The sequence below is a fragment of the Erinaceus europaeus genome, chromosome 11 (assembly GCF_950295315.1).
Source record: "Erinaceus europaeus chromosome 11, mEriEur2.1, whole genome shotgun sequence".
NCBI classification, from domain to species: Eukaryota; Metazoa; Chordata; class Mammalia; order Eulipotyphla; family Erinaceidae; genus Erinaceus; species Erinaceus europaeus.
This window is the reverse complement of record NC_080172.1, coordinates 108389247-108406899: the sequence shown is the minus strand read 5'-3', so window position 1 is coordinate 108406899 and position 17653 is coordinate 108389247.

The window sequence follows — 17653 nt, the reverse complement described above, 5'->3', positions numbered from 1 at the left end:
CAAGTAGATGTTCTTTTCATCTTTAATGATTCCCCATTTCAAGCACTGCAGCTTCTCCAGAAATAGTATCCAATATATACTCCTATTTATTATACACAGTGGTATTTACTTTGTGCTATATATCATAATTATCTGCTGACTTATGTTCTCTACTCCACCTTCTGTGCAATTGTTAAAGAAAAGTATATATTCTGTTCATTTTTTAATTTCTCATGCCATGGAAACTTTCCATCACTTATTAACAGAACTTCTACTACCATTTTCTGAGAGTATGTTGTGACCTGAAGTTTTATGAGCCTGATCATATTTTGATTCTCCCAGCAACCCTATGAAGTAGAGACTATCACAACCCCAACTTTATGGCCAATAAACAGCAGCTCAATAAATCTCTTTGAATTTCTTTGGAATTTATTATTGGTCAGTGTAAATATTCTTGTTCAGGGCTCACCCTGGTAAAGACATGGGCTATGTTTTCATTGATTTAGATCTTTCTGTATATACCTAGAAAACATAGATACTAGGCAAAGTGGTGTCAGCAGGAAGCTAACAGAGGAACAACAACACCCTCTTGGATTTGATCATAAACACTACCCCAGAAATCAGTTGCCAGAACTCCATCTCTCCCTTCAGAAGGCATGCTTATACAACAGTGTAATTGAAAATGGCTTTTGTTAGAACTTCTGTTACAATACTCCAGCAGAGTGAGAAGCGATGTTGTGTTTTTAAAGTTTGAGTGCTTTAAATTTCTTTCCTTTTTGTTTTGGTAAAGGTTGGAATGTTTTCCTATGAGCTTGAGGTTATTTTACTAAGTACTAGAGCACATTGTGAATATTGTGTCTAACTTACAAAATCTACAAGACTGTTTTTTCACTTGGCCTTGGTTCACCAACATTGGACCATGCCACTCTATTTTGCTCTCTCCTTTCCTGTGTCTGGTTTTCCCTGTTGTTGTGTTCCTCATTCTACTCCAATACTGATCAACTCATTAAAAGTTGGGATTTTTTTTTTTTCTTCTTTTAATTCTTTCAAGGCAGGTTTGGTAGTGACAAATTCCTTCAGTTTCTAAATGTTTGCAAAGATCTTTATTTCTCCCTCATATTTGAAGGATAACTTAGGAGGATACAGAATTGGTGGCTGGCAATTCTCACCTTTTAATATTTTGAATATGTCATTCCACTCCCTCCTTGCCTTTAGGGTTTATGATGAGAAATCTGATAAAAGCCTGATGATCAGTTCCACCATTGCATGTGACTTTTTCCTTTCCCTGGCAGCCTACAATGTTTCTTCCTCGTCTATGGTTTTGGATGGTTTTACAGTAATGTGTCTTGTTTTGTGTCATTGTGGACTCAAAAAATTTGAGTGTGTGTTCACCTTCTTGGATTTCTATATTCTGGTATGGAAATTTTTCTGTTAAAATTTCTTTCTTTGAATATGTTCTTCCCTCTCTCTCTCTCTCTCTCTTTCTCTCTCTCTCTCTGCCTGTCTGTCTCCAGGGATCCCAATAACTCTGATATTCATCTTTCTGATGGAGTATGCTATTTCAGAGAGAAGTGCTTTATTTTTCCTAAACCTTTCCTCTCCCAATAGTTTTAGATTCACAGAGAGTTCGATGGTTGTGTTTGCTAGTTTTATATTCTCTCCTCCATCTGATCAAACTTCTGAGACTTCTTACCTCAACCTGAACAGCATTCAAAGTGTTCTTTATGCCCTGTAGTTCTGTTTGAAGGGTCTTTTCTTTCTATACTTTGTAATTCTTTTGTAAAATGATCACTGAGTTCTTAAATCTTGACTTTTTTCTTGAAGTGATTTTATAATGAGTTTTCTGAACTCTATCTCTGTAATTTTTTCTAGATCTGTGTCTGGTAATTTGGGTTTTCTGTCATTATTGTCTGTGTATTTCTCAGTTTCCACATTAAGTGTGGCTTTCATTGTTGTGCCATCAGGAGGTGCTAAAGTGTTTGATGTCCCTGTTTACATATCTTGATGGGGGAGAGATTTTATCCTGAATCACCAGCCTGGGTCAGTGTCCCTGATGACAATATAGGGTCTCCTTGCTGCTGTTCCACTCTCTGTGGGCAATAACATTGGAAATTCAAGAAGTCACAGTTGTAAGTTGATGAGTTTTTAGGTGATTTTTTTTTAACAGTTTTTTGTTACCTAAACTTGGACCTGAAAGTGGTGCAGCTTAGCCACCAATCTTCCAATTTGGTGCCAACCATCCCTGAACATGGTTTTTAGTTCTGGTAATTGTTACCACACATACTTTCTGTCCACAATCCTACATGTGGATTAGGTGTTTTCTTTCCTTCCTTCCTTCCTTTCTTTCTTTCTTTCTTTCTTTCTTTCTTTCTTTCTTTCTTTCTTTCTTTCTTTTTAATAGTTGTTACTTAACTCAGATCCAGAAGTGTGGTGTCTCAGCTGTCACTCTCCCAGTCTGGTGCCAGCCAGCCATGAGTATAACCTTTTAGTCCTCCGAAGCTCTCCTTCACCCTTTTTCTGTCCACAAACCACATATTATCTGTACTCATGGTGGTTTGGTGAGTTTCTGAAGAAATCCTGGTCATATTTTGTTGAGTTTTCAGGTAATTTTCACTGCTTTTCCTAATTGACCTGGAAGAGCAAAACAGCTGCTGTCACTCCATAGCCAAACCTCTGGAAGTTCCCTAGAGCACATTAGATGGCAATAATTTTTAGCCAGTCACTTTCAGTGACTAAGGACAGATATAGAAATAGATATTTGACTATTGTTTTCTTTCTATTTGGGTATAGTTTGGAATATTTTTCTACCAGTTTGAAGTCATTTTACTAAATACTAGAGCACATCAGATGGCAATAATTTTCTGGAGTTTAGGAAATCACTTTCAGTGACTAAGGGCAGATATAGAAATAGACATAGATATTTGACTATTGGTCTTATATTAATTATTGAGTGGTTAAAGAGCTAGAGATGTTTCACTTATATCCTATCATTCAATTTTTAAAAGCCAGTTGAAAGTCCTTAAGCCAAAACTTAAAAGGAGATGTCAAGTTCATTTTTTTGTGATATCAATTATAATAAGATTCCCACAGCTTTACCATCTTGGGCACATCACTCATAAAAGTTCATTTAAGGAGCCTTCTGGTTTCAACTTCACACTTCAGAACAGACTTTAAGACATCACTTCTAACCAAATTGATGAGGAAGCCATGAAACATGGTCACTTTCTGTCTCTTAGCCCAATGGTCCATCTTAAATGATCATTGGAATCATGAGCAACCAGGTCACCATGACTTTTGCTGTCTCTGCCTGTTTCCAGCTAATCATGAGTTTGTTGTCACCAGGATTTCCCCACTCCAGTCTTACTTTTTCAAATAGACATAAAGAGATGTAGGCAGAGGGAAGGAAGGGAAGATATCACATCACAGCACCAAATCATCCTCCAATGCATTGATGGCTGAGGTTGCAAATATGGTGGTAAAGTTATCTGGAGGGCCTGAAGTGTGGAACTTCATTGATGCAGTGGGTTTACAAGGATGGGGGCAGAGGAAGATAAGCTTGTTATTGTTTTGTTTCATTTGAGACAGATATCTATGAAATGAAAAATTCTTTAACTTATATGTATTTATATTTCCTTGGATAGAGACAGACAGAAATTGACAGAGGAGAAATAAAGGAGATAGAAAGAAAGACATCTGCAGCACTACTTCAAAACTCTTGAATCTTTCTCTTTATGGTGGTGGCCAGGGGCTTGAACCAGAGTCCTTGCACATGGTAATGTGTGCTTAACCAAGTGTGTCACAAGTTGAATGAAAAATAACTTTTTTTCTTTAGAGATTCTCTCCCTTTCCTTGGACCCTCCTTTCTTCCACCTCTTAATACTTCATTTTTCCTCATGTTCTTGTTCCCAGTAACTTTTCACCTTTACATTACACTAACTGACCATCCTAAGCCTGTGGTTGTCTTGAAAAAAAAAAAAAAAACAGGGAGGAAAGGAGAAACGGGAAAGAAAATGCTTAATTTCAGTCAAAATCAGGAGAGGCCAGATTAATGTCATGAAACCATGAACCATTGGAAGCTGTTGGAGCCATTGGAGCTATTGGGTAGCCCAGATGCCAGAGATTTCCCCAATATTTTGAGGGGTATAAATAAAATTGTCAAGAACCACATCATCAATTCTGTAGCCTTTGGAAATGGAAAGCCTCTTTCACAATTTATGCTCATTCCAAGGGATCCCTCTTCAAGGTCTTTGAACCCAACTTTTTTTTTTTTTGCCTCCAGGATTATTGCTGGGGCTCAGTGCCTGCACCATAAATCCACTGCTCCTGGAGGCCATTTTCCCCCCTTTTGTTGCCCTTGTTGTGGTTATTACTGTTATTGTTGATGTCGTTCATTTTTGGATAGGACAAAGAGAAATGGAGAGAGGAGGGGAAGGCAGAGAGGAGGAGAGAAAGACACCTGCAGACCTGCTTCACCGCCTGTGAAGCGACTCTCCTGCAGGTGGGGAGCCAGGGGCTTGAACTGATATCCTTACGCTGGTCCTTGCACTTGGCACCACATGTGCTTAACCCGCTGCGCTACCACCTGACCCCCCCCCCTTTTTTTAACATGGTGCTAGAGAATGAACCCAGAGCCTGAAATAGGCACAGTACCACAGAGTGGCCTACCAGACCAATGTTTGATTCCTGACAGAGAGAGAGAGAGAATGAGAATGAGAAAAGGGAGAGATCGTGAGAAGAAAGATATCACAGTACCATCCCACCACCCATGAAGTTTCCTTTATCATCCATGATGCTCCCATATGTTGTCAGGGCTCAAATCCAGGGCATCAACATTGAGTGTGTTCTCTATTTTGTGAGATATCTTCCAACCCTAAAGCCAACTTTTTAAAAACTAGCTTCCCCCATCCCATATACATCAACAGTGTCTTCATTTTCCATGGTCTAAATTGATCTTTTACTCAACTCTTTTACTCATGATCTTTTACTCAACTCTTATTCAGACTTATTATCTTTATATCAGTGTCTCAGGAAGGCTAATACTCTTTCCTCCCTCCCATCTCTTGACATTACCCACCTCTCTCCCCTACTTTCACTTAGCCAGCTCCAACCTTCTCCATGGAGACTGCAGACCATCCAGAAATCTCTCTCCAAATGGCATGGAAACATCATTAGACAAAGGCACTTCTCCCCATGAAAGAAATAGTGTTATCAGTTAATAAACAATAATAAAATTTTCTTTGTTTTGTTGCTCTGGAAATCACTGAGATTACTCAGAAAATGATAAGGGGACATACTTTGTTGATAATAAAGATCAAGTTAGACAATAGGAGGGACAATAGGCAATAATTGCACAGATTTTGGCAGCACCAATGCCAAATGAGAAGATGAGAAGAGAAAAGAGGAGAGGAGAGGAGAAGAGAGGAGAGGAGAGGAGAGGGAGTGGGAAGGGGAGGGGAGGGGAGGGGAGAGGAGGGGAGAGGAGGGAAGGAGGATGGGGAAGAGAGAATGGGGAGGAGTTAGTTAGTTCAAGAAGAGGAAAAAACAACGCTTGGGGGTCTATAGGAAAATCTTGATGATGAAACATTAAGGTTAGGGTAACAAGAAAGCCCATCACTAGAGATACTTATCCCTCCAGAGACTCACAGGGCCCCTTTCCCAATGTACCTGGGTTTCTGGTCCTTCCCAAGGCTAGGTCTTCTCCATCATTTCTGAGTCAAAGGCATTCCTGAGGTTGAGAGAAAAGTTTGACTGCTCAACTTCTAAATTTGGAATCCCAGAGTCTTTTTGTTTGTTTGTTTTGCCTCCAGGGTTATCGCTGGGGCTCAGTGCCTGCACTACGAATCCACTGCTCCTGGAGGCCATTTTTTTTCCATTTTGTTGCCCTTGTTGTAGTTGTTATTGTTGTCATAGCTGTTGTTGTTGGATAGGACAGAGAGAAATGGAGAGGAGGGGAAGATAGAGAGGAGAAGAGACAGACACCTACAGACCTGCTTCACCGCCTGTGAAGCAATTCCCCTGCAGGTGGGGAGGCGAAGGTTCGAACCGGGATCCTTCTGCTGGTCCTTGTGCTCTTAACCTGCTGCGCTACCACCCAGCTCCCTGGAATCCCAGAGTCTTTAGAGTTCTTTTGCTTGCCTCAGATTCGTAGACTCCCCACAGCCTGAGCTGACCACAGCAACACTTGTACTAATTGAAAGATGAGAATATCGTGGTTGGAATCCTGATTGAGTAGATAACTAGCTATGTGAGTGTAGACTTTTGTTTGAGTCTCAGTTTCTTAGACAATCAAATGAATGAACACCTGTTCTCCAGAATTCTTGTGAGGACTGGTAATGATCTATAAAAGGTATGAGCTCTGATGCAGTGAGTGCGCAGTCCAGGGCAGCTGGCTATGTATATGAATGTATATGAATCATTTACGTTTCATTATCATAGCAAACAAGAATAAACGCAATATGTTCCATTTGTTTTGTTGTAAGTTTTATTTAATTATGATCTGTGGTGGTGTGCTTGGTAAATATATTACAACCAGGTTAGGAGGAAAGGAAGTTGACTTGCAGCATTTTCTGACTCCCATGTTGTCAGTACTACTACTGTGACCAGTTTCAAGTGCAGATTTGGTGATGTGACATCACAGAATGCAGTAGGGCAGAGATGGTTGTTACCAAAAACAGGGTGAGTGATCTCAGTGCCTCCCTGAATTTAATGCCCAAGTATGTTCAGATGTGCTTCTGTGTTACATGCTGACGTTCACAAATGACAGTAATGTACTTCCATCTGAACAAAAAGGAAAAGAGGAATGCTAGCATTACTCTCCCTCAATTCAGAATAGCCCTTCTTTTCTCTTCTCTTCTTTTCTTTTTTTTTTATTGCCATTAGGATTTTTATTGGGGCTCAGTGCTGGCACTGTGTATCCACTGCTCCTGATGGCCATTTTTCTTTTCCTTTTCCTTCTTTCTATTTTATTTGCTAGGACAGAGAGAAATTGACCGGGAGGGGGAAGGGAGGTAGAATGGGAGTGAAAAAAGAGAGACACCTGCAGACCTGCTTCATTACTCGTGAAGTTCCCCACCCCTCCCCCACCGAGGGGTTGCGAGCGAGGACTCCAACTCTGGTCCTCAAATACCGACCAGCTCAAGACCACCCCACCCCAAAAAATAACCACTTCAAGAAAAGCAAGATTGCTCCTCTAGACCTACATACTTTCCCAATTCTACCACCACATTCTGCCATTTTTTGGTCACCGTTTGTCTTTCCATGATTTTAAAGAGACAGACCGACCCCTGAGGGAAATGTACATGAACACATGTGCGTGCACATGTGTGTGGAGCTTTCTCTCCCTTTTCTCTATCCACACAAATATATGGATTATATGTTTAAAGTCAGCCAAAAATCTTCTAATAGCTTGCAACATCAATTTAATGATAGATAAAATAAAGGAGAATCATATTCTTCTTCATTTAAACAGTAAGCTCTTTTAATTGTTTTACAAGTTAAAAAAAAACCCTCATTTCCCTCTGTAATTATCAATGTATTTTCATCACCCCAGGAAATAAAGAGAATTGTTCAGGGGCATTTTTAACACCTGTAAATCCTCCAGATGTTCGAATGATTCAGTGGAGTCAGAGAGGAAAAGCATGCATTTTATAGGCTGGCAATTTCTCAGTTTGCTTTTTAATTTTTAAATCCTTCCACTGTGTTTCTGATTGGTGTTGCATTAATAATGTTTGGATTAGACGTCTTTACTGAATATATGGTTATATTCAGTATCCTAGCTGTTTCTTGCAATTTCCTAGATTCTGTGTTCTATAGAAATATTTCCAGATCTCAAGGAAGAACCAAATAATCAGGTGTAGAAGTGGTAGGGGCCCAAGTGGTCATTGCCTTCCGATTTTTATTTGGCAAATGAACAAAACTGAGGCATGCACCAAGTTGCAGATGCTATCATGACTCCATCCTAATGTCCCTGGGCAGATGGCCTCACCAATGTGTCCTGGAACTTCACCTCCCCAGAGCCCTGCCCCATTAGGGAAAGATAGAAACAGGATGAGGGTATGGATCCACCTGTCAATGTCCATGCTCAGCAGTGAAGCAATTACAAAAGCCAGACCTTCCACCTTCTGCACCCCATAAAATATTTTGGTCCATACTCCCTGGAGGAGAGAAATGAAAGGGGAAGATAGCTAGAGAGCTCTGAACTCCAACACTATCAGGACCCAGAGAGAGAAGAGGGAAAAGGGAGAGACATTTGGTTGTAGTAATAATAGATGTAGGTGTGACTTAGAAAGGAAGAGAAGATGATGTCTACGGCCATACCACCCTGAACATGCCCGATCTCGTCTGATCTCAGAAAGAAGAGACCACACACAAATATAGACAGATAGTTGTAGAAATAATAGTTGACCCATAGCTGCAACCTTACGAGAACTGTTACAGCTTCCAATGGAGGGGTTGCAGATTCAGAACTCTGGTGGTGGGAACGGTGGGGAGTTGTACCTGTTATCTTGTAATTTATTAAATCACTAATTAAAAAAAAAACAGTGAATCAGAGACCATTAAAAGTGACTGAACATTAAAAAAAAAAAAGAGGCTTAAATTAATGGCAGGATTTACCCACATAGGCTCATATGACCTTTTCCTTCTCTCTAGACTGTCACAGCCACAAATACACATAAAACACTTGGGATATATAGTCACAAAATTCACCAAAAGTTAAATCATTAGCTATGTACAATACACAAGTAGCAATTTATTGAATAACTACTATATGCTGTGTAGTGCCATTTCATATATATATATATATATATATATATATATATATATATATATATACTGAACTCTTATTTAAGCTCTCACATCGCTAGTGTAACATGAAGCCCTGTAGAAGAAAATAACATCTGTAGACTTGCCCTCTGTGTTCACCTAAAATGTGACTGCAAAATGTCATAAGGTTCAGATGGACAGCTCTAACAAAACCAGGGGAAATCTTGCTTTCTTTCTTGTTAGTTTAGCACTGGGAGTTACAAAGACAACAAAAGAAAACCTGAGTAAGGGGCCAGGTAGTGGCACAGCTGGTTGAGTGCTTGTGTTGCAACACACAAGGACTCAGATTCAAGCCCACAGTCCCCACTTGCAGGGGGAAAGCTTCGTAAGTGGTAAAGTGTTGGGTAGTATGCCACCTCCCCCTGGCTTCTTCTTAACCATATGCCTATATAGGGATTTACTGATCCAAAGCTTTGGTCTATTTACATAAATCACTTTTACATAAAGCACTCCAGGGCATTGGTGGTTCAGTGATAGGATTCTAGCCTGTTCAGCCCCCTCCTTGTCACATTCTGATTTTCACCAGTCACTTTTCTCTCCACCCTCTCTGTATCACATCCTGTTTCCACCCTACTTGGAGAGTATAAAAACAGCTGCTCTTCTGATTAAAGACACTTGGAAATTGCTTTCCGGCTCCTAGAGTTCCAGAGTGTATCTCCTGCGGAAGTTGGTGCAGCACGAGTTCCTGATCCCTCTCCCACATAGCAGCCTAGATCAGCTCCAGTTGAGTTCTCTCCAACCCAGAGAGCACTAGCTCGGGAAGAAGTACCCTCAGGCTATCCCGGCAGTAAAGCAGGATTGCAGGCGTCTTTCTGTCTCTTTCTCTTTCTGTCTCTCCCTTCCACTCGATTTCTGACTGTCTTTATCCAGTAAATAAATAAAGATAGTAAAAAAATAATATTTAGGAAAAAAGAAATTCTGAGTAAAAAGAGTTGTATGTCTACAATACATTTAAACTGAGCAACCCCCTGAAAACATGACCACTTTCATTAAACCAGCAAGTGCAGACCAGCTTTTATTGACTGAAATTATTTCAGATGATGTGAATTTGAAGAAGAAAAAAACATTTGAGTTCATTTCTGTATTTCTGAGAGTTTCGAGAATATTAATTGTACATAAATGCTTATTTTTAAACCAATTAAATGGATATATTTTACAAATTAAAGAAATAAAGACAACAAAAGACTTGCTGGAATGATCAAAGATTGACTGTGGAGAGAGAACGCTCTGTAGTTTCCTGGGCTTTTATCTGTTAACTATGATTGTCAACTACAAGCTGTTACGTTGCCCCACCCCCATTCATTAATGCCACCAGTGGAGAGAGAATAATTTCTTGAATTACACACTTCTAGAAGGACTTCAGAAACTTGTATAGATATAGATATACATATACATATACATATACATATACATATACATATACATATACATATACATATACATATATATATGGATTAATGGTTTACAGTCAACAGTAAAATACAACAGTTTGTACATGCATAACATTTCCCAGTTTTCCAGATAACAATTCAACCCCCACTAGGTCCTCCTCTGCCATGTTCCAGGACCTGAACACCCCCCCCCCCCACACACACACACACACCAACCCAGAATCTTTTCCTTTGGTGCAATATACCAACTCCAGTCCAAGTTCTGCTTAGTGTTTTCCCTTCTGATCGTGTTTTTCAACTTATTTGCTCTATTTGTTCAATTCTTTGAGCCTCAATTTCCTTATCTGAAAAAAAAAAAAAGGAAATAATCTTGCTTAAAGTACAAGCTTATAAGGAGATCAAATGTAACCATGCATGTAATAATTCTAGTGTGGCAAGTGAGTTCTTTTCTTCCATTTTCTCTATCCCCCAGAGGGAATGGAGGAGGGGGGTTGACAAGAGAAGGAAAATTCAGGAGAATAAACAGGAAGAGGAGAAGAATGCAAAAAGAAAGAAGTGCAAAATAGAAAAAAAATGTCTTAGGAACAGGATCCAAAGGAAAAAAGGAGAGACTGCTAGTGAAAAACTCTTAACAGGCCTCCTCGGGCAGTGCTAGCTTCTGGTTGTTTCAAATAAGGCCATGGGAAAGCTGCTGGTCTCCAATCCAAACCGATACTGAAGGTCACATGGTGTCAAGTCCACCAAAGCCTATTGGCTATGGTCCAGGCAGATTCAAATGGAGGAAATTCCATTCCTTCTCAAAGTCAGGAATGTCAAGTCACATTTTAGAAATAAATAAATAAATAAATAAATAAATAAATAAATAGCTAAAAAGGAAGGAAGGAAGGAAGGAAGGAAGGAAGGAAGGAAGGAAGGAAGGAAGGAAGGCAGAAAAGATGGGCCTCGGATAGCATAACAAAATACAATCTGTAACTGAAGACTAAAGGCCTAGAATTTCTGGTTGTCTCCTCATACAAGTGGAATGGGCGTATTTGCAAAATCAAATCTGTAACTAAGAGCTTAGGGAAAAATTCTGATTGGCTCACTATAGCATTATTCTTGAAACATCCAAATGCCCAGTTTTAAGACCGAAAGCAACTTTGTCACTACAGAGATTCTAGGCCCTCATCTGAAATTCGGTCCCTCATTCAGTCCTGGAATACCTACTTCTGGGTCCTACCTCCTCTGAACTTTGCTTTCTGTAGTTTACTCTGAACTCCAGAAGTCTGCATCCCAATCTTGACCCATGTTCATATCTTTTAAAACAGGGACAACAATAATAACACCTAGATAGCACTATTGCACGAGCTGTACAGGGTGTGTCAGCAGGCGATGAATATCTGAGATGACATCGCTGCAGTTGGCATTGTGGCAAAGATCCAGTTGTCGTTATTTTTTTCTAAACATTGCATATCTGCACACCAGCTGCAGAACTACACAGAGTTGCTCTGCATCACCTCTACCACTACAAACCTCTCCCTGTCCAAGCAGAGTTTGGCTAATGGGTCTCAAATTAAATAAAACATACAGAACGTAATCCACCCTTTCAGGACACACAGTACTTGATATCGCAGGCCTGAGCGCTTGCATTCTGCCGGAGTCATTCTTTCTTCCTTGGCAACGGAGACATTTTCAAATAAATATAAGTTCCAACAGGGGCAGTGCCAAGACTCAGTGGTGACAAAGCTACCAGCCAAACCGGTGGAGTTATTAGAGACGATCTCTTAAGAAGAGAACTAAATATTGATCGAATGTGAAACCATGTAACGCTAGAGTTTTACTCATCGAGGTAGTTTTCCTCAGATTTCAGGCAAGTCGCCTCATTTCAAATGCCTGCACATCTATCTATTCAGAAGTGTAGCCCACCCAGGCTGCGCTTGGGAAGGACAGGATCCATCATAAGGTTCCACTGAAGGTGACTGGGAGATGTCGCCCCTCCCTTGCAGCTCCTGCTTCTTCCCCTTTCAGATGTAAACAGGCCGGCCATGAAATGGGGCGAGACATCTGTGAACCAGCTTTGCAGCTGCGTCATTACTTTGCTAATATCAATATTAATTTTTGTAGGCTTCCTTTCTCAGAGCATCCAGCCAGAGGTAGCAATGTGTACACATCCTCGTGTTTGGCAAGAGGATTTGTGAACCTGCTCTAAAGGCACCTTCCCTGCTGCTTCCCCTGTGGCATCAAGCAAAAATCTGGTTCAAGCCCAAGATAGCAGGAAGGAAGGGGGCGGGCGAGCGGGAAGTAAAGCCGAGCCGTATCTCAAGGCCAAAGCATAGAAGCTGAAAAACAGTACCTGGGTATTATTTGCCTGTCTCTCTGGTGTTTTCGCCGCCAATTTCCCACTTGGCCACATACGCACATTTAATTAATGTTCAGCTCTTCACCTCCTGCGAGTCATTAATAATGATGTTCTGTATATAGTGGTCCATCTCAGAGGCTGCCAGAAGCATGCCACTGGGCTACCAGTTCCCAGCCAGTCCACGGCCACCCACCGCCTGCTAACGTGACCTTCCAGCCAGGTTTTAATCCTTGAGACAGTGCTCAGAACCAGCTAGGTTGAATTCATCTTTCAAGTGAGATTCCTGGATGCATCCATTTCATTTCTTTCACCCACTGATATTGTAGAGGGATTTTTTTTAATTCTATTAAAAAATGCAATTAAATTTGTCTCATGGAATTTGCTCTTTAAAAATCCAGACAGCTGCTTGCTTGCTTGCTCGTGGTGGCATTATCTCTTGATTCTTAGGCGTTTTTTGATTTTTTTTTCCCCCTCTTCATCTCGATTCCATTACTTTACTGAGGATTAAAGGCAGGCTTACCAGATGGCAAATTCCAGGATCACTTCCTACCCCCACCTCCCATTTAGAAGACATGTGTCATATCAGCCGTAATACATTGCCCAGGTTCCTCTATGTAGCTCTTGGAAGAGACCAGCAATTCTATTTACGTTTATTAGCTAATGCCCAAAATATCATTAAGAGGCAGAAGGTGAAGAATTAGTAATCCAGAGAGACGATGGGTTAAGTGCACTTAGTACAAAGTGCAAGGACCTGCACAAGGATCCTGGTTCAAGCCCCTGGTTCCCCACTTGCAGAGTGGTCACCTCAGAAGCAGTGAAGCAGGGCTGTAGGTACCTGTCTTGTTCACCCCTCTCTATCTTCCCCTCCTTTCTCAATTTCTTTCTGTCTGTCCTATGCAAAAAATTGAAAAAACACAATGGCCACAGGAGCTATGGATTCATATTGCAGACACCAAGCCCCAGTCATAACCTTAGAGGCAAAAAAGAAAAAAAGAATAACAATCCTAAGTACTTACTTAGTAACCCTAAGTGCCCACAATAACTTCCAGGGAATGGGAACACCATCCCCACCCCGGCCCCATGCCTCAGTTTCTTCATCTCTCCCATCTCACTTGCTTCCTCCACCACTCCTCAGCTACAAAGCACTCATTAGGCTGCAGAGCAAATGAGGTAATGTCTGCGGCGCGAAGGTTTGTGCTCTTCCAAAGGAAGACACCATATAAAAAGCATTCTGATTGCTGACAGTCAGAGATGCTGAGGATTTGGCCTGGCTGACTTTATAAACTATTTAACTGCCTGCTTCTTGCAAAAACTATTTTTATCAGCTAATTACATATTGTCTTATTAAATAACAATGTAAGAGCATTTCTTGCTCATTTGCTTGTCGTGATTAATTTAATCTACCTCCCTTTATTAAGAGTCCAGTTTTTGTCCTCTTGTTCTTATCCACCCTGATAGACTCATAAAAGCTCCAGGCCCATTCAGCTCCTTTGATTAATATTAACCCATTCTATTTCTCTTGTCATCCTATCCTCCAAATCCCTGAGATCATCTTGCTCTGGCAGGAGTGTGTGTTCTGTGTCTAAGGAAGCAACGAAACTGTAAAAACTGGCCATTGCCCAAGCTAGTGGTTCTCCTTGTCCTCTCCTGCCTTGAGCCAGCAGGCACTGAAAAGTATTGACCTGAGCATATTCTGTCAGGAAAGATGACAGAGAGTCAGCGAGAAAGAGAGTAACAGAGGGATAAAGAGAGCACTGGTGGCATTTGATTTGAAAACAGACACACATCTGATGGAACCAGAGTTTAGGGGGAGGAGTAAGAAGAGATATGCCAATTTCAACACCATTCGTTACTCTATAGGACTCTTTTTTCACCATTTATTAAATTCTTTTTATCTTTATTTATTTATTAGATAGAAGCGGCCAGAAATCAAGAGGGAAGGAGGTAATAGAGAGGAAGAGAGACAGAGAGACATCTGCAGGCCTGCTTCACCACTTTCAAAGCTTTCTCCTTGCAGGTGGGGACTGGGGTATTGAACCCAGGTCCTTGCACATTGTAATTTGTGTGCTCAACCAGGCGTGCCACTACCTGGCATTCACCATTTATTATCAATAATAGCTATCGTTAATGTTAATAATATGATGGATATAATTAATATTTGCTCATTTGTGCCACTACCTGGCCTTCACCATTTATTATCAATAATAGCTATCATTAATATTAATAATGTGATGGATATAATTAATAATTTTGCATAATATTATTTCATGCTTCACCCCTTGACATGACAAAGAGACATACTATTACTTAAAGGCTCTCGTATTATTACTTGAACTCACAGGAAGAGGGCAGAACTGAGAAAAAAAAAAGACTATAATTGGTGAGACAGAATGGTCAACAACTACAGAAATCAGAACAGAAAAAGGAATTTCACCCCTTTTGTTGTTTTAGTTGTTGTTCTTTTAATTTCTTACTTCCACTAGAATTATCACTGGGGCTTGGTGCTTGCTCAATGAATCCACTACTTCTCATTTTTCACTTTTGTAAAATTTAATTTGATAGGATAGAAAGAAATTCAGAGGGGAAGGGAATTAAAAAAAAAAAAAGCAAGGAGAAAGAGGAGCACCTGCAGTCCTGCAGTCCTGCTGTCCAGCTCATGAAGCTTCCCCGACATGTGCCACAGCCCAGCCCCACCCCCTGTTTTTAAAAAGCACACAGGTTGAGATATGTGGGCAGGTCACCTCCAGTAGCTGTGGCTGAAGAGCCACCTCCCGATGGTCACTAGATGGCCATGGCTGTCTCAGACCAAGTGTGGGAAACCTTTGTTTTTTTCTGCCAACAGCTATTTGGATGCTTATAGTATTATTTTTGGTTAAAACAATTATCAACTTAAAAATTAGGCACTTTGTTATATTGCACCAAAGTAGAGGACTCTGGGGCATATGGGGGGGGTGGCGAGAGATCCAGGTCTTGGAATATGATGGTAAAGGAGGACCTGGGGGAAATTAGACTGTTATGTGGAAAACTGAGATATGTTACACATGTATAAACTACTGTGTTTTGCTGTCAACTGTAAACCATTAACCCAATAAAAGGGAAAAAATGTAAAACAATTAGGCACTTAATGAATTTTGAGTACTGCCTGTGGTTGTTTTTGGCTAGTCCAAAACAAAGATTTTTTTTTTTAATTTCTTTATTGGGGAATTAATGTTTTCCATTCAACAGTAAATAGAATAGTTTCTACATGCATAACATTTGCCAGTTTTCCATATAACAATACAACCCCCACTAGGTCCTCTGTTATCCTTCTTGGACCTGTATTCTCCCCCCACAAACCCCAGAGTCTTTTACTTTGGTGCAATATGCCAATTCCAGTTCAGGTTCTACTTGTGTTTTCTCTTCTGATCTTGTTTTCAACTTCTGCCTGAGAGTGATATCATCCCTTATTCATCCTTCTGTTTCTGACTTATTTCACCTAACATGGTTTTTTCAAGGTCCATCCAAGATCGGCTGAAAACGGTGAAGTCACCATTTTTAAAATTTAAATTTTATTTATTTATTTTCCCTTTTGTTGCCCTTGTTGTTTTTTTTTATTGTTGTTGTAGTTATTATTGTTGTTGTTATTGATGCGGTTGTTATTGGATAGAACAGAGAGAAATGGAGAGAGGAGGGGAAGACAGAGGGGGGAGAGAAAGATAGACACCTGCAGACCTGCTTCACCGCCTGTGAAGCGACTCCCCTGCAGGTGGGGAGCCGGGGGCTGGAACCTGGATCCTTAAGCAGGTCCTTGTGCTTTGCGCCACCTGCGCCCAACCCACTGCGCTACCGCCCGACTCCCCGAAGTCACCATTTTTTATAGCTGAGTAGTATTCCATTGTGTATATATGCCACAACTTGCTCAGCCACTCATCTGTTGTTGGATACCTGGGTTGCTTCCAGGTTTTGGCTATTACAAATTGTGTTGCTAAGAACATATGTGTACACAGATCTTTTTGAATGGGTGTGTTAGGTTCCTTAGGATTGCAGGATCATAGGGTAGGTCCATTTCTAGCCTTCTGTGAGTTCTCCAGACTGTTGTCCACAGAGATTGGACCAAGTGACATTCCCACCAGCAGTGAAAGAGGGTTCCTTTGACCCCACAACCTCTCCATCATTTGTTGCTGTTACCTTTTCTGAGGTATGACATTCTCACAAGAGTGAAGTGGTATCTCATTGTTGTCTTGATTTGCATTTCTCTGACACTAAAAGACTTGGAGCATTTTTTCATATGTTTCTCTGCCTTTTGGATCTCTTCTGTGGTGAATATTCTATCCATGTCCTCTCCCCATTTTTGGATGGGGTTATTTGTTGTCTTGTTGTTGAGTTTGCAAGCTCTTTATTTATTTTGGTTATTAGACTCTTGTCTGATGTATGGCATGTAAAGATCTTCTCCCATTCTGTAAAGGGTCTCTTGGTTTGGGTAGTGGTTTCTTTTGCTGTGCAGAAGCTTTTTAATTTGATGTAGTCCCATAGGTTTATGCTTTCCTTAGTCTTCTTTGTAATTGGATTCGTTTCACTGAAGATGTCTTTCAAATTTATTCAGAAAAGAGTTCTTCCAATATTTTCCTCTAAGTATCTGATACCAATATTTTCCTCTAAGTATCTGGTCTAACATCCAAGTCCTTGATCCACTTGGAATTTACTTTTGTGTTTGATGAAATATAGTGGTTTAGTTTCATTATTCTGCATGTTTCAACTCATTTATCCCAACGCCATTTGTTGAAGAGACTCTGCTTTCCCCATTTAATAGTCTGGGCACCTTTGTCAAAGATTAGATGCCCATAGGTGTGAGGGCTTAGTTCTGCGATCTCAGTTCTATTCCACTGGTCAGTGTGTCTTATCCATGTTCCAGTACCAAGCAGTTTTGATGGCAGTGGCCCTATAATACAATTTGAGAGCTGGGAGGGTGATGCCTCCAGTACTGTTCATTCTTCTCAAGATTCAAAACAATGATTTTTGTGGGGGATTTTCCACACCCCTGATTAGACCATCCCTGTGTGGGCCTTAAGACTCACAGAGGCTAAGTCTCCCCAAATGCCAATGGTCATCTAGAGAATAAAAGGCAAAAAATAAAAAAATAAGA